The sequence below is a fragment of the Ochotona princeps genome, chromosome 13, assembly GCF_030435755.1.
Source record: "Ochotona princeps isolate mOchPri1 chromosome 13, mOchPri1.hap1, whole genome shotgun sequence".
NCBI lineage: Eukaryota > Metazoa > Chordata > Mammalia > Lagomorpha > Ochotonidae > Ochotona > Ochotona princeps.
The window spans coordinates 9115515-9139915 of NC_080844.1; the positions used below are offsets into that span (position 1 = coordinate 9115515).

General features: G+C 46.5%; 1 protein-coding gene across 1 annotated transcript in view; it reads left to right on the top strand.

The window, feature by feature from the left end:
* Positions 1-24401, top strand: part of GRID1 (glutamate ionotropic receptor delta type subunit 1) — a 651231-nt gene that overhangs the window by 349291 nt on the left and 277539 nt on the right. The window lies entirely within an intron of this gene.

The following is a 24401-nucleotide window of genomic DNA, read 5'->3' on the forward strand; positions in this document are numbered from 1 at the left end:
GCAACAGTAGCAGAGATGACCAGAAGGAGCAGCAGCTGCAGCCCACAAAGGCTGGCTCCTCTTACATAGGGTTACATAATAGTGGCCATTGGCCAAGGAGCTACCCAGCAGAAAATGTATCAGCCTCCCTGGGACAATGGACCAGCAGCAGATCTATCTACCAGGTTACTGTGGAGGTATACATAAGAGGGCACAGAGCTTACAGTCTTAACACTCTTATTAAGCCTGTTCACCCATGTTTTCTTAGTGTTGAACAAAGATACTAAGTGATAAGGCTGTCACATTGAGCCCAGGTAGCTGGAAGATCTGGCCTGGGAAATCTGAAGGCTGACAGCTTGCGTGAGTCTGAGCTGGGTAGTGAAATGCCGAACAGGAATGGACTGGGAGTGATTTGGCACCTGATGTCTACCATCATCCTGTCTGAAGTATTAGGCGATCCCTGGGTTTCTCCAGCTTGAGTTGGATAATTATCTGTGCTGGGGACTTCCCTGTGCGTTATGGAATGTTCGTCAGCCTCCACAATCCCTAACCACAACATACTACTAGTTTACCTCTCCACGAATTTACTACCAAGGAAAATGTCTCCTGACATTTTGGATGCTTTGGGGGTGGGGGGATGAACAAACATCATTTGTGATTGAGAACTGAGCCTAGACATGGGTTGATGAGAATGACTGAGACTCAGTATCTCCTATCTCAAAGCACACAGTTTAGAAGGCCAGACCCCAAGAGCAATGGCAGAGTCAACCACTGGACCAGTCCTATGCAGCAGATGAGACTGAGGAGCTGGGGAGGGCCTTGGGTGGCAGATGGCACCTTCACCACAGCTGCTTTGCTGGCTGTAGAGAGATCTGTTCCTTCATTGGTGGATTTGAAAGCCAGTGCTGGTTTCTGATGCCCAGAGAGTCCAGTTTCAGAGGGCACCACTTTTTGTTCCAGTAGCAAATGACTACAGACTGCTCCGTGTTTTGACTTCCTGTGTTTGTTGTTTCTGTTTTAGCTTGATGCCTCCTGCATCCTAGAAGGTAGAAGTAATGCCTGCCCAGGCCTCAGTGCAGACTAATGGTGCCACAATGATCAGGAATGGGGCTGGGCCACAGGAAGGTCCTTAACGCTTCCCAGGTGATTCAGATGGGCAGGCTAAGAACACCTGGTTGCTAGTAAGAGTGTGGCTTGAAGTGGTAGTTAAGTAAAATGGACAAGAATCTTTCAGAAGCTACTGTCCAGGACTGGGCTGGGTTCACATTAGTAGTCATGCAATTGCCAGTTCTAGGAACTTCCAGACCCTTTCTAAATTTACAGATGGTTCCTGGCGCAATTGCTCAGTGCTTATATTCTAGCCTTGCAAGTGCTGCAATCCTATATTGGCCCCAGTTCATGTCCTGGATGTTCTACTTCTCATCCAGCTTCCTGGTTGTGGTCTGGGAAAGCAGTAAAGGATGGCCCAGACCTTGGGCCCCTGCACCCAAGTGGGAAACCCAGAAGAAGTGCCTGGCTCCAGGCTTCGGATTGACTCAGTTCCAGCTGTTGTGGCCACTTTGGGAGTAAATCAATGGATGGGGGATTTTTCTCTCTGTCTCTCTGTAAATTTGATCTGCCTTTCCAGCAAATAAATAAATAAATCTTTAAATTTATAAATGAAGCTCTATTGATTTGTCAGACAAATATGAATTAAAATGAGCTTTTTAAACTTGGTGGTAGAAGAGGTTTTATTAAAGCAAGTTTAAAACTCAGTGTCTCTTAACCAAATATTTTTAACTGAATGTCAAAATAATTCGATAAAATCGTTGCAAGTCAGCTTTTACTCCCAAGCTAGAGTTGAGTTCTTCTCTTCCATAGGTTGAATTAGAATGCTTACAAAGACCTGAACCTCCACTTGTTGATCATTTTTCCTTGACATGAACTTGGAAAGAAGAAGTGATCACAACCAATTCAAATAGTTTCACCTGAGCTGTGGTTATTTCAGTTAATAGATATTTATGGTGATGTCTGTGTCTAGCACAATTCTACAACAGTTGGGAGGCAGACAGGTGTAGCCATTTCTTTAGTAGGATGTGTGTATGACACAAGGAACATTCATTTGTGCTTTTGGTCTGTCCATTCATCAATGAAGCTAGTCTGAAGGTAAAAGGCAGGTGAAACAGAGAAGAGATATGAAGATGTTCACAAGTCGCCTGAGAAGAAAGAAGGCAGTTGGGTTCAGAACATATAGTGTAGGGGGATGAAATATTCCTACAGGACAAGGTCCTCCTGGTGTGTGAAGTAAGACCATGGCAGAAAATCAAGAGGGGCGTTAGTTTTACAGGCTTTAAGTAAGCCATGCAGGGCCACCAAGGCCTAACCCAGGAAGAAGCTAAACTTCCAACACATATGAGGACAAGCCAGACTTGACCGGCTTTACCCAGAGGAAAAAGCTCAACTTCGAGCCCGCTCTACTTACCGGCCAACCGATGAGGATTATTGTTCACTAGGACAGCACTGGGAGGATTTCAGATGTGGAAAATGGCATTATAATAATTTTTTGTGTGCGCGAAAGAGTTTGAAATGTATGCATATGGGGACATTTCTTCAAAGAGTTCATGGAAAATTCCTATTACAATTAAAAAGTGGGGATTTCAAGTTCTTTGCACCAAAGTTATCTGTTTAATTCCATTTTGCATGTACTTTTTGAAGCACCCTCTTATGTTATGTCAGCTGTTCATATCTGTTGTTCGAGCAATATTTATTGAGAATTGTGTTGTAAGTATGACTAGCATGTGTATCCTCAGGGCTGGGATTGTGCTAGGCTCAGGGAGTCAAGCATTCAGTAAATAGACACTGTCCTCATCTTGCGAACCCTGAAGTCTACCAGGGAAAAGAGCAGAGATGATCTTAGGCAGCAACTACTATGTGCTGGTTGTGTCACGGACATCCCTTTTGAAACACCTCGTGTACAACTTCATTTGTTTATTTTCATTACTGCTTTAAAATGTGTTTATTTGAGAGGCAAGGAGGGAGGGGAGAGGGAAGGAGGGAGGGAGGGAGCAGAGAGAGAGAGAGAAAGAGAATGCCATCCATTTGGTTTATTCTCCATGTTCCCACAGTAGGTGGGACTGGGCCTGGCTGAAACCAGGAGCTGGGCACTCGGAACGGGTCTCTCGTATGAGTGACAGGGAGCCATCACCTGCTGCCTCTCAGGATGCACATTAGCAGGAAGCTGGAATCAGGAAGCAGAACCCGGAATTTCACCAGACACTTCTGGTATGGAGTTCAAATGCAGTTCAAACATCTGAACCATTAGGTTAATTGCTCCACAAACTTTGTTTTTTTCTATGAGAATTTTAAAAAAGCGTTAGTTATGCCAAAATGAAGCATGAAAGTTCAGCAGTTCTGCACACACACACACACACACACACATGATGAAAGGAGCCACAAACTTCTTTCCCCACATTATGGAAGAAGCTGGTCAGGTGTCTTTAGAGCCTCCCTGCAGTCCTGGGCTGTCCTGGGGAAGAATATTAGTCATAGATCCCAGAGGAGGCAGATGCAGTTGGTTTTGGGCCACAAATCTTTCTTCTTTGCTTATAGATCTAGGCTCACTGCTTGTAGGGGTAAAGTAACAAGGTTTGATGTGGAAAGTTGTAGACATTGTTGAGCTGGGGAGAAAGATAGGCACTGAGTGTTCAGTGAGGCTATTCAGATGTTTGCTTTATAGTTCTCTGTGCCTCTGCCATATCGGTAGGTGGAAGCCTGGAAACCTACACACACACGCTATATATATATATATATATATATATAGTGCACACAATATATAGTGTGTATATGTATATGTATGCATATATAACAAAAAATCTCTATATATGTACTATATACATGTATATACATACTTACATATGTATCTTCAAAAATCCATGAAAATAAGGTTGCAATGCTCATATCTTCCTCCCCCCACACACATAAAAAATCAAGGGCAAAGAGACTTGCATTAGAAAACACAGGCTAAAGCAATCTGTTTGCATTGACCTCAGCTCTGAGTTTCCTGATGCACCAGGGAACAAGTGCCAAGTGGCAGAACACATAGTGCTCAGGGCTTACTACAGAAAAGAACACCAGTCCATTGGGATGGTGGTTTCTATCTTCTTCTTATTTTTTTTAAGCATTGGGCTTTGGGAGGTGTTTATCACATGCGTTTCCAGATAAGGGACATAGCACAACATAATGGATAGTGTCTGTGCTTGTAGTTTTACAAACAATGCAAATGTGATTCATATGGCTGCGTCTTATATCAGCCCTGGCAGAGAGCCAAAGGCATAAACAATGCGATATTCTAGTTCAAGTGTGAGTTTTTCTGTGGAAAGCTGAAATGATATCATCCAGACTTAAGTTTCCTAGGGATTTGACTTGGCACGAGGCAAGAGTTTAAATGCTTTGCAAAAATTAAAATTCGGTGTTTCTTAGGCTGCCTTTGCTGGCTGGCTTCCATTTAATTTTTAAGCATTGTCTGTCCCAAGAAACCTTCCTTGATGTCTTAGGGTTGAGTTGGTGCCCTACTGTTTGCTCCCATAATGCCATGTGCACATACCCGCCCACCCCACCCCATGGCAACTCTCACACACCGAGAGCTCCACCTCATTATTCCTGTTTGTGTGTATGCACTGAAGATGATGGATCCTGCGTGGTGGGCGTGATCTCTGTTTTTCTAGCTTCACATACTGGTGTGTATTCGTCATGCTCACAGCAAGACTAGTTCATGGCTCTAGGCAGGGTAGTATGCAGAGAGGTCAGAGTCTGGGATTTGACACTAGTTGCTTAGTTTAAATTTGGACTGTGGCGTTCTCTAGTTCTGTGACCTTGGATAAGGGAAAGGATTGCTCCATGCCCCTATTTGCTGACCTGTAAGCTGGCGCTAACAGTAATACCTACCTCATGACATTGCTGAAGACACTGTTGGAACTGACAGAACACTGTTGGAACTGACAGAACTTATTACTGGATGCGTAGAAGTTTCTAGCTAATTGGTGATCGTGTTTGGCTTTTTAGGGTTGGTAGGCAGACGGGTTGGGCCTATGGTACAACCACTTGTGGGTCACTCAGAAGGCTTTTGTGCCTAAGCTCTCAGGTGTGCGGAGAGAGAGGGCGCTGATGCTGATTGGTCAGACTGTTTCTGTCTAGTGGGTAAGCGACCCCATAGATCCTTCTCAGGTCCTGCCCCAGCATGTTTGTGGAAGGATGTTCATGAACCCTCAGATCTGACCTTACCTGCTGAGGCTCTCCCACCTTCTCTCACCTTCTCTCAGTTTTCTCTGTGAGATAATTCAATTGAAGCATCTTGCTACCAGCAGACCTGGGAGCTTCTCATGACCCAGCTAGCATGAGAGGCGTGGCCGTAATATTGGAAAGATGCTAGCCCCTTAAGGGCTGGCTGCTGTAAGGCTTTGGGAAAGTCTTCTCACTGGATGCTGAGCCTGGACCTGCAGGTGGTCAGCTCACACTCAATGTTAGGCATCATTGCTGTCTGCGAGACCTGCAAGGTCAGGCTCTTCAGGATGTGCATATGGGGTGCTTCCTGGGTGAAGACAGCTCTAAGTTCAAGGTCTCCAGGACTACCTTGTGAGCAGGGGATTCGTGAAGAGATGGAAGCTCCCTGCACAATCCCTCTCTCCCAGTCCTCTCACAGCAGGTGGGCTGCCTGGCTCTCTGGTCTGCCTGCTGATTAACTAAGCCGTATTGGGCGGCATGAGAGAGGGTTTCAGTCTGTAGATTTTTAGATTGTTACTCATTCTTTGGTGATCTAGTCCTGACTGGTTTCTTGACTACCTGTGTACCCCTGGCCAGGGAGGGTACAGTCCTTTCTCATCCTGGATTGTTGCATATTTTCTTTTCCTCTCTCTAAGACACACAAATATATTACCAGAAAGGGATTAGGAAAACATGTAACTATGTGCTTTCTATCAGAATGTGGTGTGTGGACAATGGTCATGTGTGTGTGTGTAGTGGTAGTGGTGAGGGCCTTTGGGTTGTGCCAAGTTTGGACATGAAAAGGGCAGTGTAGACGCCAGCTCTGCCCCCAGATGCCTGTGACTGTCACCCAGGTGGAGCTGCTCGTCTTTGCTGTGGTTTCTGGCTCTAGATTCTGCAACTTAGTCCTCTTCCAGGACCTAGTTCAGGGGAATGTTGTAGGTATCCTGACCTCAGTAATTTGTCTTTGGACTTACTGTCATTTTTAAGGACAAGGAGCCAAACAACTCTCCTGTTTTCTCAAGACTTGAATGATCTCTGTCCTCTTTAAGTCTCTTCAAGTCTCCATATCCCTGCAGCCCATCTCGTCCATGAAACCTTAACCCTGTCCTTTCTCTTCATCTCTCACTGTTTAGTTTCCCATCACAGCTTGCCTATGCACAAACTACATCAAGGCTGGTCCCTCAGCCCACTCCCCCAGCACGGACTGTATTGGTTAAGGGGAGAGATAGCAGTTACAGCTTCCCAGTGGCTCCTTGATTTGCTTTTGCTGAGGACAGGGTGCCCAGGAAACCCTCAGTATGTTTTTGTGAAAGGGGCCTGGATCCCCTGTTCTGTGGATTTTTAAATCATTCATCCTTCTAGAGGGATGTGTTGATCAAAGCGAGTCAGGATGTTTGAACTCCTTCTTTGAACAGGCTGTTATCAATCCCAAGCCCTCATCCGCCTCCAACTGGTACTGCATCACTTCCCCTTGCCTCGCCTTGGTTTTCAACTTATGTTCAGCTAAATGGGCTGTAGAAGGAAGCTGTAGGACAAGATCTGACATTCCGTCCTCCAGGATGGATAAACAGCAGCAGAGCAAGTTTGATCAAAAATTCTCTAGAAAGCCAGGTCTGCCTTGTAGCTGAATTCCAAAGTCACATGGTCCCCAGATCCTCCAGGGGCTGTCAAGAACATGGTAAGGATGGAGAGCTATTCCTTTTCTCATTCTAGAGTTTGGGTCAGCAGAGAAAATCTGTATATTGCATTTCCGATCCTGAGTTGGTTTCCCAGACCCTAATGTGGCTCTACTTGTGTCCCTGATTTGCAGCCTTCTGTCAACCCCAAGTGCAAGCCACACTTATCTTGCTCTGACCCTTGCAGCTGCCTTAGACCATCAGTCAATGTTTGTAGTTACCACGGTAGATACATGGTCTGGGTAGCTTAGGCAAAAAAGGCCATGGGTTGACTTCTTATAGACTTTGCAAGGCATTGATGATTAGTGAATGAGACAATTCTGATTGGTAATCCCTATTTACCCACTGTTGCCATTAGATTTCTATAAAGTGACAGGAAAGTGCCATGGTGCTATAATGCACAAGGCCAAGAAGCACAGGAGTGTAGCGGGTGAGAGGTTGGGGTCTGTTGATGAAGAATTAGGAAGTGGATGGAGGCAGGGTGGCTTATGTAGCAGATGTAAGGACAAAGATTGGAAGAGAGCTGGTCCCAACAGGAAGTCTCTGAGACCCTCAGCATTGAGACCTCAGAGAACAAGTGAGGCAGGTGCAGAAACCCATGAGGCAGAGATGTGCTCTTGGATTCTGGGGCCATCTGCTTTTTTTCTCGACTGCTCCTTGCACACATGCAGCTGTGGTCCATGCTTCAGGCAGGTTATCGAAGGGGCCTTTTTAGTCACTGAACAATCCCAGAGGAAGGACCTCAAAGTGCTGATATTTCTGAGGGTAGGGATGTCCTCTGAGTCAACCCATTCCCAAGTCATATTTGTGCCTTAGAGTGAGCTCAGTTACATTTCAGTTTAATATGAAAGTGCAATCAGGAATCATTGCATTTGAGGGAATGTCTTGTGTGTGAAAGAGAGAATACAGAACAGAGACACAAAAGGCATTCAGGATAAATTCAACTATGGAAGAAAAAGGAGAGGACTTCAGAGGTCCTATTATTGATCATTTTAATCATCTTAAAAGGATAAAAAAATAAATGTGATTAGGGCATTATGCAAAAGAACAGAGATTGCCATGTAACAATGAGAGGTAAAAAATGTAAAAAAAATTGCAGTTGAGGTGTTCAGAAAAAAAAGTTGGGGAAAGTAAAACAAAAGGCAAAGATCTCTCTCTCTCTCTCTCTCTCTCTCTATATATATATATATATATATATATATATATATATATATATGTATATATATATATATATATATATAATCTAAAGGACAGATATTTCTGCGCTGAAGAGTTCTACTAGCCATTCATTTCTGGACCACAGAGAGTGAAAAGGGTACCCATATATAAATGTTAGGGGATGAGGTGAGGTAGGTGTGTGCAGAGGGGGAAGTGGGGGGAGGAGAGGGAAGAGGAAGATGAGGAGAAAAAGGAAGACACAGAGGTGACATGCAAGGAACAAGAATTAGAATGGCATTCAGAGCTCAAATGTAACCTCAATTCTTGAAGACATTGGAGAACATTATTTCTATGGAAGAAGTAAGATAAGCCAATTCTTCACAAAGTGAAAACAGAATCAGTGTCATAGCAAAATAAAACAATTGCATGCAAATAGTCACAAGTTTATACCCCATGCACCTTTTCTTATGAAGCAACTATGGAATGGGCTTCATAAAAAGTAAAGCAACCCACCAAAAAGATAAATGCAAGCAATAACAGGTTCAGAGATTCTAGCCAGCAGACCAAAAAGGACAGTGTGGTGTCAGGGCATACCCTGGTCATCCAGAGGACCGTGGCACTGGGCAGAGAGAAAGGGAAAGGCTGTTTTATATTATTGTATGTAGCTGGTCAGTAGAAAATGTGCTGCAGAAGTTGCACAAATAAATACAAATCAAGGCCATCATTAATGCAAGAAAAGTGGAAGTTATATAAGCAAGGCAATAATATAATCATAGCCTACTATTTGGCTTGGAAGAGGATCGTATTGTAATTATTAGAGCCAACACATAATTACAAAATCCTTTTTATGGAGATAGAATTCACATATCAGGATTCAGTGATTCAAAGTGTGGTTCTATGTATGACCAGAGTTGTGCATCCCAGTCAATTCTAGAACATCCCATCACAAAAAAAAAAAAAAAATCATCATCTTTCAGTGGAACATTCCTGATGTGCCCCTACCCTATCCTTTCTTTCTTTCACCTCTTGATACCAGGGAAATTACTCAGTCATTTTCTATGTCTTTATATTTGCCTATTCTGGACAGACTTTAAACAACATTCCTGCTATTTAACTGTAATTATACATCCTTCTGCCAACATCTCTCCCTATCATTTCATTTGGCCTAAATACTCAATCCTCTGGTCACCACTGTTCTGTTCTATGTCCGTGAGATGAGCTTGATCAAATCCCACATACTAGCGATGTCACCCAGTATTTGCCTTTCTGTGCCTGAGTTATCTCAATATAACAATCTCCTTGTTCATTCATGTCTTTGCAACTAACAGGATTCTATACTTTCTGTCTTTGTTTTTAAGATTTATTTATTTTGAAAGTCAGAGTCATGGAGAGACAGAGATAGAAAGATCTTCCATTTCCTGGCTCATTCCCCCAGATGACCATCAAGGCCAGGCAGCAGTAGCTTCATTCCAGTCTTCCAGTGTAGGCTGGAGGGTCCAAGCACTTGGGTGATTTTCTACTGCTTTTTCCAGGCCTTTAGTTGGGGGCTGAATAGGAAGTGGGCTTGATCTGGCACCTATGTGGGATTCTGTTCGTTTTCATTGCCAATAGTATTCCATCGTGCATATGTAGCACTATTTTTTTGTTGATTTATCTGCATATGCTGATAGACAGATTGATGACACATCCTGGCTGTTGTGAATAGTGCTGCAACAGGCATAGAGGTATGCATTTAGTTTAAATTTGTGTTATAACTACATTGCCAGGAGAATGAAAGGATGAGAGGGTATAGGAGAGATTTAGTCCTCTTTACCTTATCAGGAAGATGATGGGTAATGCTTATGTGCAACATTCATCAGTCAAATGTTGCAATATGAACATGATTGAGTGTGGCTGGGAGTGTGGAAGTAAGAACCAAAGGAATAGCTGTAAGAGTTCGCAGTGTTTACATTTAGAGAACAGGACGAGCAGTGGCCATGAAACCAGGACTGCCATTGGTCAATAGAAGATCTTTTCAAAATTACTGCTGTCTACATCCCAACTGCCAAGAAGACCACGGGGAATTGGAGTGCCTTCGGAGGCCGAGATCTCTGAGGACACCCACCCCCATCGGGATCTACCACATGGGATGGAAGAAGTCCAAATCCTGCCTTGCAGGATCCAAGATCATTGGAACGACAACCAGGAGCCCTGAGCGGTCCGCAGAAACAGAAGAACAGTAAGCTTCCTTTGGGACTAGGGAGGGGAGCTTTCTCTGTCTGGTCCCTGCCCGGTTCCAACTTTGGGTCCCCACCCTCTCTCAATGACCATCAAGATCGCTCCAGAAACCCCTTAAAACAAACAAACAATCTAGAATAGATAGATAGAGAATAACAAGGAAAGCTTAGAATTAGACAGGAAACGGTCAGCGGGGATGCACTTACACCTTACTAGGTGGGACACAAAGATTAGTTACTCCTCACTAGGGTATTGAAGATTTCTCTGTAAACCCCTCCTAAAACTGTTCACCTAAACTGTTGACACATGTCTTGTTAGAGTTATAGAGTTAGACTACCCGAAAAACAGCCAGGTTCAGCAAAGTCATGCTTCAACGCTATAAACTGCTAAATGCTAAAATTAAAATAGACTCGAGACAGCTGAATAGTAATCTATAGCCATTTTAAGGTGTATAGAACCTGGTTGTATATAAACTAATAATTGAAATGTCAATGAAGAAGTCACAGGATGTGGTTCAGAACTTGCATTCTTTTTTTTTTAACATATTGGTTATGCAATACCATGTCAATTAATTCCATAACGTTATAAATTGTTACTGATGTTATGTCAGGGCTTTTAATTGCTTGGGATGATACTCTGCCGGCTCTACCTCCAGACCAGAGATGGTCTCCCCAAGAAACTGTTGAAATTATCTGGACAATAAGATGCTGGACTTTATGCTTGGTAAATGCTTGCAATGAAAGAATCTCAAGTGAATTTGAACTTTGGTAATGCAACAAGGTGGAGGAATCCACCATGGGGGAGGGTTTATGGATGGATGGGGGGAATCCCAGTGCCTATAAAACTGTGTCACATAATGCAATGTAATCATTAAAAAATAAAATTACGGCTGTTTGCAAATATTTAGAAACTATGACTTAGGATACAGAAACAGATGTATAATCTATTGTCTGTAATCGTCACATAGTACCTTGGGCACTTTGGGTTTACTTAGATTTTAGAATAAGTATTATTTCTTGTAAAATGTTGCAAAGCTGACTTAATAAGAAATAAAAGGAACTTATTCAAATGCTGTTAGGTGATGTGCAGAAATGGGAGGCTGGCTAGAGGAGGGGGCATGAATAGGTCACTTCTGGCACCAGTCTGGGTAAGACACCATCTTTATTTTGTGTGACTGTAACAGAGTGCTACAGACTGCAGTTTATAATGAATAAAATGGTATTATCTTATAGCTCTGGAGGCTGGGAAGCCCATTGTCAAGGGCCACCCTCTGGTGAGGGCCTTCATGCTGCCTCATCCATTTTTTAGAAAAACATACACTTTTATTCATTTGAAACACACACACACACACACACACACACGGGCACAGAAAAAGAGAAATCTTTTATCCACTGATGGATTCCCTAAATGGCCACTTTGGCTGGGTCTGTACGAGAACAAAGCCAAGAGCCATGTGACCCACATGGGTAGCATGTACCCAAACTCTTGGTCCGTCTTTTACTGCTTTTCCGGGCACGTTAGCATGGAGCAGGATCAGAAGTGGAGCAGTCGGGACTCGAACCCCGGTGCCCTTATGGGATGCCAGTGTTGCAGGTGGTGGCTTTACCTGCTCTGCCATGTTGACTCTGTTGTTTCATTCTATGGTGGAAGGCAAAAGGGCAAGGAAGCAGGAGACAGCAGGATGAGGGGACTTGCCTGTACCTAGAACTCACTCTCAAGGTGATCGTCTGAATCCATTCCTAAACACCATTCATGTTTTCTTAAAGGCCCTACATCTCAACACTTTTGCCTTGAGAATTACGGTTCCTGCAAGTGAACTTGAGAGAAAATGTTCAAACTTCTGAAGACACCATCACTGCACTCTCAACGCTGCCTTTCTGATGAGTAAATTCTTTTAAATCTTGTAGGTCATTCTTTCAAGATTAAGGGAATCCACTGGGCTGTGTCCAGGTCTGATGCTGGCCTCTGAGAGCTGAGGGAGGGAGGGATTCCCTCTTCCCTATGTAACCCCTGCTTCTGGCCCAGGTGCACAGAATGGGAAACATTACAAATCTAGAATTACCTGAAACTGGGTTACATGCCCCGTATGGTAGATCCTTCCTCTCCATCCCCTCAATCCCACCCCAGCAAACCACTGGGTCCTCCAAACCATTGGGAACCTGTGCATGAAGTCTTAGTATATATTGTGACACAAACAAGAGGGAGGCTTGTGTCCACCTGCCCTCATCCGAGCCTTTGCAGGTCACTGGTCCCACAGCTGGAGCAATTGGAATGAAGCTGTCCACTTATTACACTGAAGGGTAGGGGACACTCCAGGCTAACTGCTCACAGTGAACCTATCGTGTCCTTGTGGACCTTTGCCAGTTACCTGAGGCAAGCCCTTGCTTTGTTCCTGTTTATGCTCATGATGGCTTAGCTTTCAAACCTTTGAAGATTGACCTCCCCGGGCCTTGCACAATGGCTCAGTGCCAGGATCCCATATGGGTGCCAGTTCGTGTCCTGGCTACTCCACTTCCCATCCAACTCCCTGTTTGTGGTCTGGGAAAGCAGTAATCTGTAGAGAATGGGCCAAAGTCTTGGGACCGTGCACCCACGTGGGAGACCTGAAAGAAGCTCTTGGATTCTTGCTTTAGGTCAGCTTTGCTCAGACTGTTGTGGCTGCTTTGGGAGTGAACCAGCAGGTGAAAGATCTTTCTGTATCTTCTTTCTGTAAATCTGCCTTTCCAATAAAAACGAATAAATCTCTCTCTCTTTCGGTCTTTTTAAAAGAATATTAACCTCTCCAACTTCTGGCTGCCCTAGGAAGTTACATCTGAGTGCATTGTCTTTCTTGTGGAGCCTGCTTCAACTTCCATCTTCATGTGCCTGGATCTCGGAGTCACATCAGGTTCCTTCCTGTTCATACTTCATTCAATTCGCAACTGAAGGCCACATCTCCTCACCCTCTGCCTTCTAAGCACTACACCCCCCTCTGCAGTCCCAGGACACGATTGCTGTCCTGACCTGATCCTCATCACCACTTTCCTGGACACTTGTAATTGCTCAAACTGATTGCCTCAATGTTCCTTCCAAACCTGTGGCATTCACTTCCATGTGGGTGGACCTGACCATGCACTTCCCATCCTAAGTTCCTCTCTTGAACTCCTGATGCCTAGAGTTTTGTTTACCCCACTTTGTCCCCGCTAGACCTTACTGTCCTGAGAGATAATCATGTGTACCTGGAACAAAAAGTCTTGGTACTTTTGGGAGGTAAGTTGGGTGAAAGTTGAGTGGAGTCAAGTTCAGCAGGTGTTTGTGATCCTAGAACTTCTTTGCTACTGTGTTTTGTGATTCCAAAATGGAGGTATTAATGCAGGACAGATGGTGTCTGAATTATCATGGTCCCACTTGGGATGTTCAGAAGTTACACTGGATCAGATTTTCAACTTAAAATGTTTTCATTTTATAAAGAATTGAATGGGGGTGTAATCCCATTATAACCTGAGTAGCATCATATCTGTATCTCAAACTTTCTGTTTGCAGCATCTCCTAAGATCCCACACCTTCCCCTTAGAACACAATCTTAAAACTTTGGTTTATTGTGTAGAAGTCAGTCCCACTGCATGGAATAAAGTCTTGCTGACCAGGCCTAGCAGAGTTCTATGGCTGTTAGAGTTCCATGCCTTCTGCTATGGATCTTCTCTCCTCTGACCTTAAGGCACAGTCAGACTAGCAGTGGAGATGCTTAGTTGGTTTGTGTTCAGGCCTAACAGTGCCATATCTACCTTAACAGGCAGTGAGCACAGGCAAGCTGAACACGGTTAGCAAGAACTCACCGGGAAAAGTATTTGTGGCTTCTCCACATATCCAGTCTGCCTGATGCAGGTGAGTGTAGATCTGCTCCTGCATTTCCTGTCCTAACTGGCCAGGCCATAAGGAGTTCTGAGTGTCTGCACAGAGCATGGCTTCATAGCACAGGGTTGGGTAAGTGGTGTTGACTTAGCATACTCAAGGAGGAAAACGAAGCTGTAGCTAAGGGAGAGGGAAATACTGACTGATAAAGGGAATGGATTTGTTTTTTTTTTTTTAACACCAATTTATACATTCTATACCTTACTTGATACATGAGTTAATTAATTTTTATGGCGAATTTTGCTCATCCTTAATGGCCACTTCATCTAGTTACTTAACCAAATCCTCCTTTGTAGGATGTGAAGATGGGAGTCTGCCCTGTCATGATTTGTGCAGAGTTCAGCTCCTCAAACTCATGGGAATGTTTACACCCCAAAGTCTTATGTTCACAGTTAACGCATTGATGGTTTGAGAGTGGAGGTTTGGGCCGGTTGTGATGTCTGAAGTCAGGATCTTTGGGAAGTGTTGTGGGTTGGATTAGATGGCTGGTGTGAAGCACATGATTCCTTCATGCTGGCTTCATGCAGAGATACATTGACATGGGGAAGTGCGAGCTCCCCTGTACCCCTGCCACCTGCTGCTTCACAGGACCCTCCCTCTCTGTGCCTGTTCCATCATAGGCATCTGACTGCCTCACTGCGGGGCTCTGCTGATCATGGACTGTGATTCTCCCAACTGTAAGACAAAACAAGCCCCTCTGGCTTCTTTCCTTCCTGTAAGGATCCTCTCTTGGAAATTTTACTTATAGTGATGAAGAACTGGCGAATACAGCCACTTCCTGACCTGCATGTCTCTCTGTGTCATCTTCTGAGAAGCTCCACAGTTTTATGTGCAAGCAGGTAGTGTCTTTCTAGGTGCATTGTGCTTGCAATGTGTGTGTGTGTGTGTGTGTGTGTGTGTGTGTATGTGTGTGTGTGTGTGTAGGGCAGGTGTGAGCCACCCACAGGGCAAAGCAAAATATTACTTGGTTTCTGACTCTGCTTCTATCATTCCAGAGGTGGAGTGCAGAGAGTGTCACTTTGCTAGACTGCAGGAATCCAGGGGGCTTGGGACTATCGCTGGGCTCCTGGCCACCCTCAAGTCTGGCAATTCTCTGCATGGGGGCTATGTACTTGGAGCCAGGCTATCTTGAAGAGGTTGTAAAATGATTTATATTGTGCACACTAAAGGAAAGAGATTGCCTCATTATGCCCTGTGTTTGTGGAGTTGGCTGTATCCTCTTCTCCTAGTTCCAAGACCTCATAACCCCACCACAGTCTCCTACGCAGTCCGCAGGCCAGGCACCAGAGCTATGGGTGGGACCAGCTGATTATGTACGTCCCAGCTGCTCCCTGTCCCGCCTCAGTCCTCCCGGGCACCTCCCTGACGAACTGTGTCCCAGATCAGGCCGTTGTTTCCTGGCAGTTCCTGGGCTCAGAGCTCCACCCTAGCACCCTGAAGAAGAAGAAAAAGAAGCGGTGCTTGTCTCCAGAAATGAAAAGAAGATATTTTTCTTTCTATTTCGTTCTCCGTCAGGCTCATAAAAAAGAATACAAATTATACCCAACAGCTCTTATCAGCTTGGTAAAGAATTGCTACTTTCAACTTTATTGCCTTAAAAAAGAATTCAAATGCTTCTTTCTTTTCAAAAAAAAAAAAAAAAAAAAAAAACAGTTTGAGGTTGAGGGCAAGAATTGGGTCCTGTGCAGTAGTGGTTTACATGGACGTGATTGGATGGGGTTGAGGTACTGACCTCAAAGGCAGATGCTTTAATTGAGCTACTCGAAGCAGTGCCATGGGTCTCCCAGTGAATGTCCCTGACTTGGGTCTGGGCCTCTGGGGGCACGATGTGATCCAGCCTTACCAGGGGGGCCCACTCTCCCTGATGCCAGGGGTTTCTGGAGCTGGTACTCAGATGCAAGCAGTGGCATGAACACAGGGCTACAGGTGGGAGGCAGAGGGGCGTGTTTCCAATCAGTTGTGGACTTTGTTTGATTCTGAGCATCACTTGAAGCCAGAGCTGAACAACCCCTGCATGAGGAGCCAAGCCCCTGGCCGCTGGGGGACTGAGCTGTGAAACTTCCTAGATCCCAAGCTGCAGAGGCTTGTGGCTGCTCTCGCCACACCAGATAATGAGCGTAAAGGAGATTTGTTCTGCAATGGATCTCTATCCTCGAAAAGGGATTGTGTGACAGTGTCTGTGGGGCCAGGGCCTGGCTGCCTTCATGTTCTGTAAGGCAGGACTTGGGAGAAGAGCCTGATTCCTTGGAACTCCTCTCAGGACACAGCCAGAGTCTCTGCAAGTATTAGATCATGTATGGCTTTCCTTGGCTTTTGTGTCCTGCAGGTGGCAGGGCAATGCTGGACCATTGATTAAAATCCAAGTATCCATTAGACTGTGCTCATGGCCCCGCCCAACGGCCCTTCTCTGAATTGATCTTATTAAACAGATCGTGCCTGTGGGCAGACTCCATTTCATTTTTCTGCTGGTATTAACGTTTTCTCATAAATTGTCCACGTGTAGCATATCCTCACTTTTTATTACAGCAAATTGTGCTTCCTGCACAGCTCTGGAACCTGTCTCTATTTCATCTGAAGGATCTGCAAATGATCTGTAATGAATCTTCATCCTCTTGAGGCTCTGGCTGCTGCTTCTGCCCTGCCTACAGAAGGGGAAGGTGACGTGGACTGGCCTGGTTGTTTATTTCAAACAACAGCCAGAACTGAGCTGATTCAAAGCCAGGAGTCAGGAGTCTCCCCCAGGTCTCGGACAGTGCATTGACCCAAGGACTTGAGCCATCTTCTGCTGCTTTGCCAGGCCATAAGCAGGGAGCTGAATTGGAAGTGGAGCAGACTGGACAAGAACTAATGCCTATGTGGGATGCCGGTGCCACGGACAAAGCATATCCTACCAGTCCATGGCGCTGGCCCCTGCGTCTTTTAAGATGCCACTGTGTGCCTGGACAAATTCAGAACTTAGATGTTGTTAAGTAGGATAGTTCAGCTCTGAGCACAAAGGAAGATAATAACTGTGTCTTGGTAGAACAATACCAGAATTCCATCCTGTTCCCCTCAGCTCCCTGAGGTTACAGCGTGTCACATCTACTTGTTTCAGTCTTGGTTCAATTATGTAGAATAAGGGCATTGTTTTCTAGTATAGGCAGGACACACTTTGCATACATGGCACAATGTTACCTGAAGATAAAGTGCACCCAGAAACTACAGGCATGCTTGCCAGTCTGGCTTCACACTGTATGGTGCAGGGCCAAGGATGTCTATATTCCGTCCCACCATACTGGGTCCCTGGTCTTCTTCCTACTTGGCACTGGATGAATATTCAGTGCATCTAGGTCCCCCATTGATTCATCTAAGTGGCAACTGCTGAGGTTCCCTGTCTGTCTCATGCTACCTCCCACGAGGAGCTTTGTGATGCCCATGGCAGGCTTTTCCCCTCTCAGAGTATGTGCTCCAGTGTGAGGCTGGAAGTTATCCCTGCTGCATCCTCTATCCCCTCCCCATGCAAACATCCTTTAGAGCCTGGAAATCCACCTGAGCCAGGTGTACTGGAAGGCTGGAGGAGGGGGTTGGCAGAGAGCTCTGGAAGGCAGGCCCATACTTTGCAAAAATTCCATGGACCTTCAGTGCTCTCCTTTGCCGCTCGATCTTCAGGCCTCATTGTCACCTTACAGCTCAGCAGATACCTTGGCAGTGAACATCTTTGGAAAGCACCGAGTGTAAACTGTGTGTTGGTGGGATCCCATAGACAGACCACAGGCTTCGTATCTAGAAAGTCTGGTCACACTGACTTGTTGGAAATAAAGCATTTTGTCCTCTGAGCCCGTGGTTCCCCTCATGTAGGCTGCAGCTCAGAAGCCAAGCAGGAGGGATGGTGCATGAGGCTTAGCGTAAGGTCACGGGTACAGGAGGGATCCTGGAAGTGGCAGCAATTGCCGCAGCCTGCAGCCACACTTCCTTTTCCCTGGCTCCCAGGCAACAGGCTCAGATCATCCTTAGACAAAGGGTCCTCTGAAATCTCCCACCCCTATACCAGAGCTGGATTATGAGGCTGCACAGGGTCACACCTATAGACAACCTTGCTAAAACTGGGAGTGGTCATCCCAGCTGCACCCTCATCCGGCAAACTAGGGTTCTACTCTCTACCCACTGCCTCTGTGTGAAACTGCCTTTCTCTGTGTGTTTCCTTTCTCTCCTGAGGGCAGAAGCTCTGGGATTCACAGAAGCTCCAGCAGAGATGAGAAACGTAGAAACAAAAAACTCATCCTTATCCAGGGAAACTCAGAGGGAGACCCTGTACAAGCAACCTGCTTGACCTTGAGGTTCCCCAGAGAATGTACGAGTAAAGGACGGGGCCAGAAGTAGGAGCCATGGGAGACTTTGGGTTGGTTTTCTAGAGAAAGCAAAGCCCAGCAATGCTCTGGAGACAAGACTGGAGGAAACAGAGAAGCAGTAGGGTCATGCTCTTGACCTTATGTCTGTAGAGGTAGGGAGCACGAGATAATTCAAGGTCTCTTTGTGGCTCTGAGATGTGGAGCCTCATGGTGGCTGCTTTGCTAATTCCCTTGTAAACAAGCTGTTCAAACCAGTCACTCCCTGTTCCTTGTGTATGTGTGTGTGTGTGTGTGTGTGTGTGTGTAGGGGGGTTGTTGCTGTTCACTCATGCCTTGGAGGGGTGAGGGAATGGCTCCTGAATAGGGAGTTGTCGGGAAGGCAGTGACAGGTCTTTAGAGTTAGCTCAGTATCTTTCCTTGGGAAAGTGCCAGACTCTGTGGAGGGAATATTCCCACATCTTAGGGTTTGGGTTTTCAAAAGATGCTAATTGTCAACAAGCTTTCATTATCATGGGCTCCCAGCTGGGAGGGGGGCGGGTGCCTGGATAAGTGGCCAACAATGAAGGCATACGTAAATAAGCAATGGCATTTGCACTCTATAAAATAAACCCTTCGGATGATGCTGGAAGGCTTCCACCAGTGAAGGTTTTTTTCCACTTCATTTACTATTCCTTGGGGCCAAGAGAAAGGGAAACAGGCTTGCATGTAAGAGTGCAAGTGCAGTGATGGTCCTGAGCTTCTGAGAAAGGGTTAACCTGGGGAAAGGAAGCATCACTGCTCAGAAAGTAGGATGAAAGCTCCTTTTGTTCCCCAGGCACAGGGGAACAGACCCTTTCTTAGATGGTTGCTCGGACCCTTTTGGGAGTAGCATGATTGGGAACACAGAATGATAGCTGGGTCTGGGTTCACATCCAGCATCTGCAAAATTCTAACTCAGGATCTAAGACTGGATGGACTTCTGCATTTCCTAACCATGAAAGCAGAGAGGGGGAGATACAAATGATGTCTAGCTCATTAAGTCATGGGGAGTCAGAAGTGTGTGTGTGTGTGTGTGTGTGTGTGTGTGTGAATGAGATGTTGGGGAATGTGGTGTTCATGTACCTGGAAAGTGTTTGCTAAAAGCAGGCTTCTGATGCTCTTGGAAATGGCTTCTGCTTGGTCCTGCACACAAGGCTGAGAGCAAGAATGAAGATGCTTCTTCTGGCGCACTTGGCACCACCCATCTTCTTCGCTTTGTGTAGGCTCCTGGATGTCAGAGCCTATCCTCACCAGCACGTGATCCAGGGCCAGCTGTCAGCCATCCCAGTCACAGTCTAGGCCAGCTGCCCGGCACCTGCCATTTCCACGGCACACTGGGAATGCTTTCTCTCCAGATCCTGCTGGGGAACCAGGAGCTGGAGCCTGGCCCGGGTCTGCTTTTAAATGAAAACTGTGAAGTTAGGGCAGCCAAAGTTGGATTCTAATGTTCCCACTTCCAGGGGACCGGCAGGAGGGCATGTCAGTGTCTTGTGTCACTTACACCTCAGCTCTGTTGATGCCAGTTGGCCATGGAGAAGGCACTTGGGGTTCAGACTGGAGCAGCCACCGGTAGACAAGAGAACACATTGCCTCCCATGCTCTGCCTTCCCAGGTGTGGGGAGGACCTCTGCCCCTAACTTCCTGTAGCAGAATCCTCTTTGCAGCATGCTCTCCTCTCCAGAGGATGACCTGTGGATGTTAGTGCAAGTATGTTCACACACGTCAACACTCACAAGATCTTAGGCTGCCCGTGTCTACTCTCCTGTCGACAAGTTATACAAGCATCAGCATGTGCTATGGCCTCCATTCCAAAGGGGCTGGAAGAGAAGTCAGCTGTGTCCTCTGAAGTTCCTACCTCATCACTGCCTCCCGGGTATGCAAGAGCTTGGGAGTCGGGCTCTGATGGTTTACCAAGCCATTGGGATGCCTCATAACAGCAATATCGAACAACATAGCTGGGTAACTCATGATGTTCCACAGCATTGGGCTACCCCTGCTGTCCCATTGGGCTCATTGAGACAAAGTCCTTGACTCCCATAGGGATTGTTTGGACCTCCTGCAGTTGCTCAGACCCCTCTACCACCTGCTGCTGCTTCATTTTCAGGAATGTGCCATCCTCCTGGTGTTAAACCCCAGGGTAGAAGCCCAAGTGCAGGGGACCCAGCTCCTCACCTGCTGAAGGCAAGAGTGTGACAAGGATCCCATCCTGAGAAGCTCTCTTCCTCCGTTACCCTCCCTAGCCAGAGGACACAGGAGCTGCCCTTTCTTGTTGGGTTTGTCCAACACTTCTCTGTAGCTGTGAATGTCTCTATGCAGCTGTATGAAGATGCTGTGGCCTAGATGAGGAGAGGCCTAGTGCTAAGCTGCCCTGATAGGTAAATGGGACTTTGGTATCACATTGGCCAAGGAACAGGCTCCTGATCTGCCTATATATCCAGGACAACTAGTACAGCCACTGTGGTGTGGCAGACCCTGTTGGAAAGTAATGAGAGAATGTCCTTGGGCACATTCCGAGGGAGCCACTGGGTGAAGGGGAGACAGAGGGCATGATGGGAAGGAATAGGGTGGGCCTAGCACTGAGGGACCCCTCTACAGTCAGCTTCTCCCCTGTCACTTTGTGGGGTTCTCACCATCACCCCAGGTGGGAGGCATTTGTCTCAGGCTGGGTTTCCCACAGCCAACTTCGAGACAGAGGTGTGTGTGACAATGGTTTATTAAGGAGTATTTTGAGGGAAATTCTTAGAGGGAAAAAAAAAAGGCAGCGGGGGCAAGGGAGGACACAGAGTAGAGAATAGAAGGAAGCCAAGTGAGGTAATTTCGGCTGCCATTTCTGCAGATGTCCCCGCCAGGGAACAAGGCAGCTGGGGTTTGTCACTGGGACACCCACGGCCCTTAGGCAGGGCTGTGCATTCATGGGCACCGTAAGTGTCAGTCCAGGTTCCACCAGGCAAAGTGGAAGGAGTGAACACATGCAGAAAACCTACAGACTCCCAGCTCTTACTCAGATTTGAGGGGAGCATGGGCACAGTGCCCTTAGAATTGCTGCTTTTTTCTTAAGATTTATTTAATTTATTTTTTTATTGCAAAGTCAGATATACAGAGAGGAAGATTTTCCATCCTTTGATTCACTCCCCCAAGGGGCTGCACTGGCCAGAACTGTGCTGATCTGAAGCCAGGAGCCCAGAGCCTCTTCCGGGTGTCCCATGCAGGTGCAGGGTCACAAGACCTTGGGCTGACTTTGACTGCTTTCCCAGTCCACAAGCAGGAAGCTGGACGGGAAGCGGGGCCACTGGGATTAGAACTGCTGCCCATATGCGGGATCCCAGTGCGCGCAAGGCAAGGACTTTAGCCACTAAGTTACCACACTGGGCCCAGCATTGCTGGTGTTCAAATATATGCCCCACAGGTGGGGTGGGTTTGCAGCTGAAAAAGTGAAGCAGTGCCCCACTCCCCCACATCACTGTGCTAGGAATCCTCCTTACTGTACTGGCTCTACAGAGGGTAGGACCCTCCTATACCTACCACAGGTGAGGGGAGGACAGCACTTAACAAAGGCTTTGATACGTATAGGAGGGCTCGTGCCCACTGGGTTGAGTGCCTGGAGGGCTGTTCCCACTGAGTGGGCAGTAATTGGCTGGTGAGGCATGCAGCGTTTCTTCCAGTTGTGCAGTAGCTTCCGTGTCTCACCATTCATCCCAGCCCCCGTGTGAGTGAGCCGCGCCCTCTGGAAAAAGCCTCAGCCAAGCGCTATTTATCTCCGCATGGGGAAAAGAGGCTTAACAAATTACCTGATGTTTAATTGGTGAGGGAAAGTAGGACGGGAAAGTTGGCCACCCGTCCTGCGGGGTTTTCTGATCGATTCCCTCTGCCGATAGCTTTTTCTGTGCCTGAGTCTGATACTATGTGGGAAGACTCCTTGGGGCAGCCAGCATGTCCACTGTTCCCTGGGCAGTCTCTGCAGGTCCTCTGCAGTACTCCCTGCCACGGGGGACATGCAGAGGACCGCTACCCTGCTCATTCACATTCTCAAGTCAGGGTTGGAACTTTGGGGCAACAAAGCTCCCTTCTGCTGCGGTCAGCCTCCATGCAGAGACGTCAGTATGTTCCTTGGTAATGTATTTATTTTTATTTGAAACGCATATTTGCGGGGGATGGGGGTAGAGACAGAGAGACAGAGGGAGATCTTCCCCTGGTTCACTCCCCAAATGGCTGCACTGGCTGCAGCTGACCTGATCTGAAACCTGGAGCCAGGAACTCCTCCTGCGTCTTTCACATGAGCGCACAATCTTAATCACTTGAGCCATCCTCTGCTGCTTTCCAAGGCCATAACCAGAGAGCTGGATCAGAAACGGAACAGCTAGGTGCCCGGCATGGTAGCCTAGTGGCTAAAGTCATTGCCTTGAACTTGCCGGGACCCCATATGGGTAGGGATTCTAATCCCAGCAGCCTCCCTTCCCATCCAGCTCCCAGCCTGTGACCTGGGAAAGCAGTGGAGGACAGGCCAAAGCCTTGGGATCCTGCACCCATGTGGCAGACTAGGAAGGGGCTCTTGGCTCCTGGCTTTGGATTAGCTCAGCTACGGCCAGTCCAGCCACCTAGAGAGTAAACCAGCAGGTGGAAGATCTTTCTGTCTCTCTTTCTCTCTGTAAATCTATCTTTCCAATAAAAATAAGTAAGTAAATAAATAAATAAGAGAAAATGTGCACCAGAACAAACTTAACATTTTTGAAATGCTGTATTTATTATGCTTTTGGAAAAAATTAAATGTTGATGGACAGTAGTAGTGCATATTTCTGGGGCAGGGCTGGAACCCATGAGGCATCATGGGACAGCCAGCTTCCTGTCTCTGCTTCCTGGGAAGGTTTGGGACAGGCATGGCTGCTGTTGTCTGTGTTTGCCTCTTCCTGTGACCCAGGGCATGCACTGGCCTGAGAGCAGAGTGCATGTGTTCCCTGCATCTTCCAAAGGAACAAATGGAGGCCACAGTTTGATCCAGTGACAGCGAGGCAGTCTGCTGTAGTCCTGGCTCCTGATCCTGCACGGCTTTGCTTGGTTTTACATGCCACAGAGCAGAATCTGAGTCCTTTAGCCTTGCCAGGGCCCCTGCAAAGGCCTCTGTGCCTACCTCTGGTGTATTGTGAAGAGCTGTTGGTAAAGAACCAGGGTTTTAAAGCTTACTGGGCAGGTCTGTGTGCTCTATTGCTGTGTGTTGTCATCTTTGCTGGCAGACCTGTCTGTCTAACTTGGCAGGGTTCTACCACAGGATCCTATGTATGGCCCAGGGTCCTGCTTGGTCCTGTGTTGGCTGCTGTCAGCTGTATAATAGCTCTGTGTTCATCATTTAAAAAAAATAAATAGTTGTGACCTAATGCATACTTTGCAACCTGGTTTTAATAAGGCATCTGTCTGGGAGTGAGTACTTAGCCTTGTAGTTAAGACATCCACATCCCACATCCGAGTACCCTGTGTTCAGTTCCTGGCTTTGGCTCTTGACTCCAGCTTCCTGCTAATGTAGGCCTGAGAGGCAGCACTGATGGTTCAAGTGATGGAAATCCTGCTACCCACATGGGGGATCTGGATTGAGGTTCAGGCTCCTGGTTCTGGCCACAGCCCAGCTTAGACCGCTGTGGGCACTGGGAAAGTGAACTGGCAGATGGGAGTTTAATCTGTCTTTCTCTGCCTCTCAAAGATTTACACCTGTGTGATGAGTGGTTGCAGATATGATTGTGAAGCTGTCAGGAACCTCAGACAACCTTTAGGGGATGGATCTAGGGGGTTATATGAAAGAATTTTCATATTTTTGCATTTATTTAAATGAGGGAAAGATTATTGAATGATTTTGAGCAATTCTTAAAATTTTCCTGTATTTTTACAAAAATACTAAACCAAAACA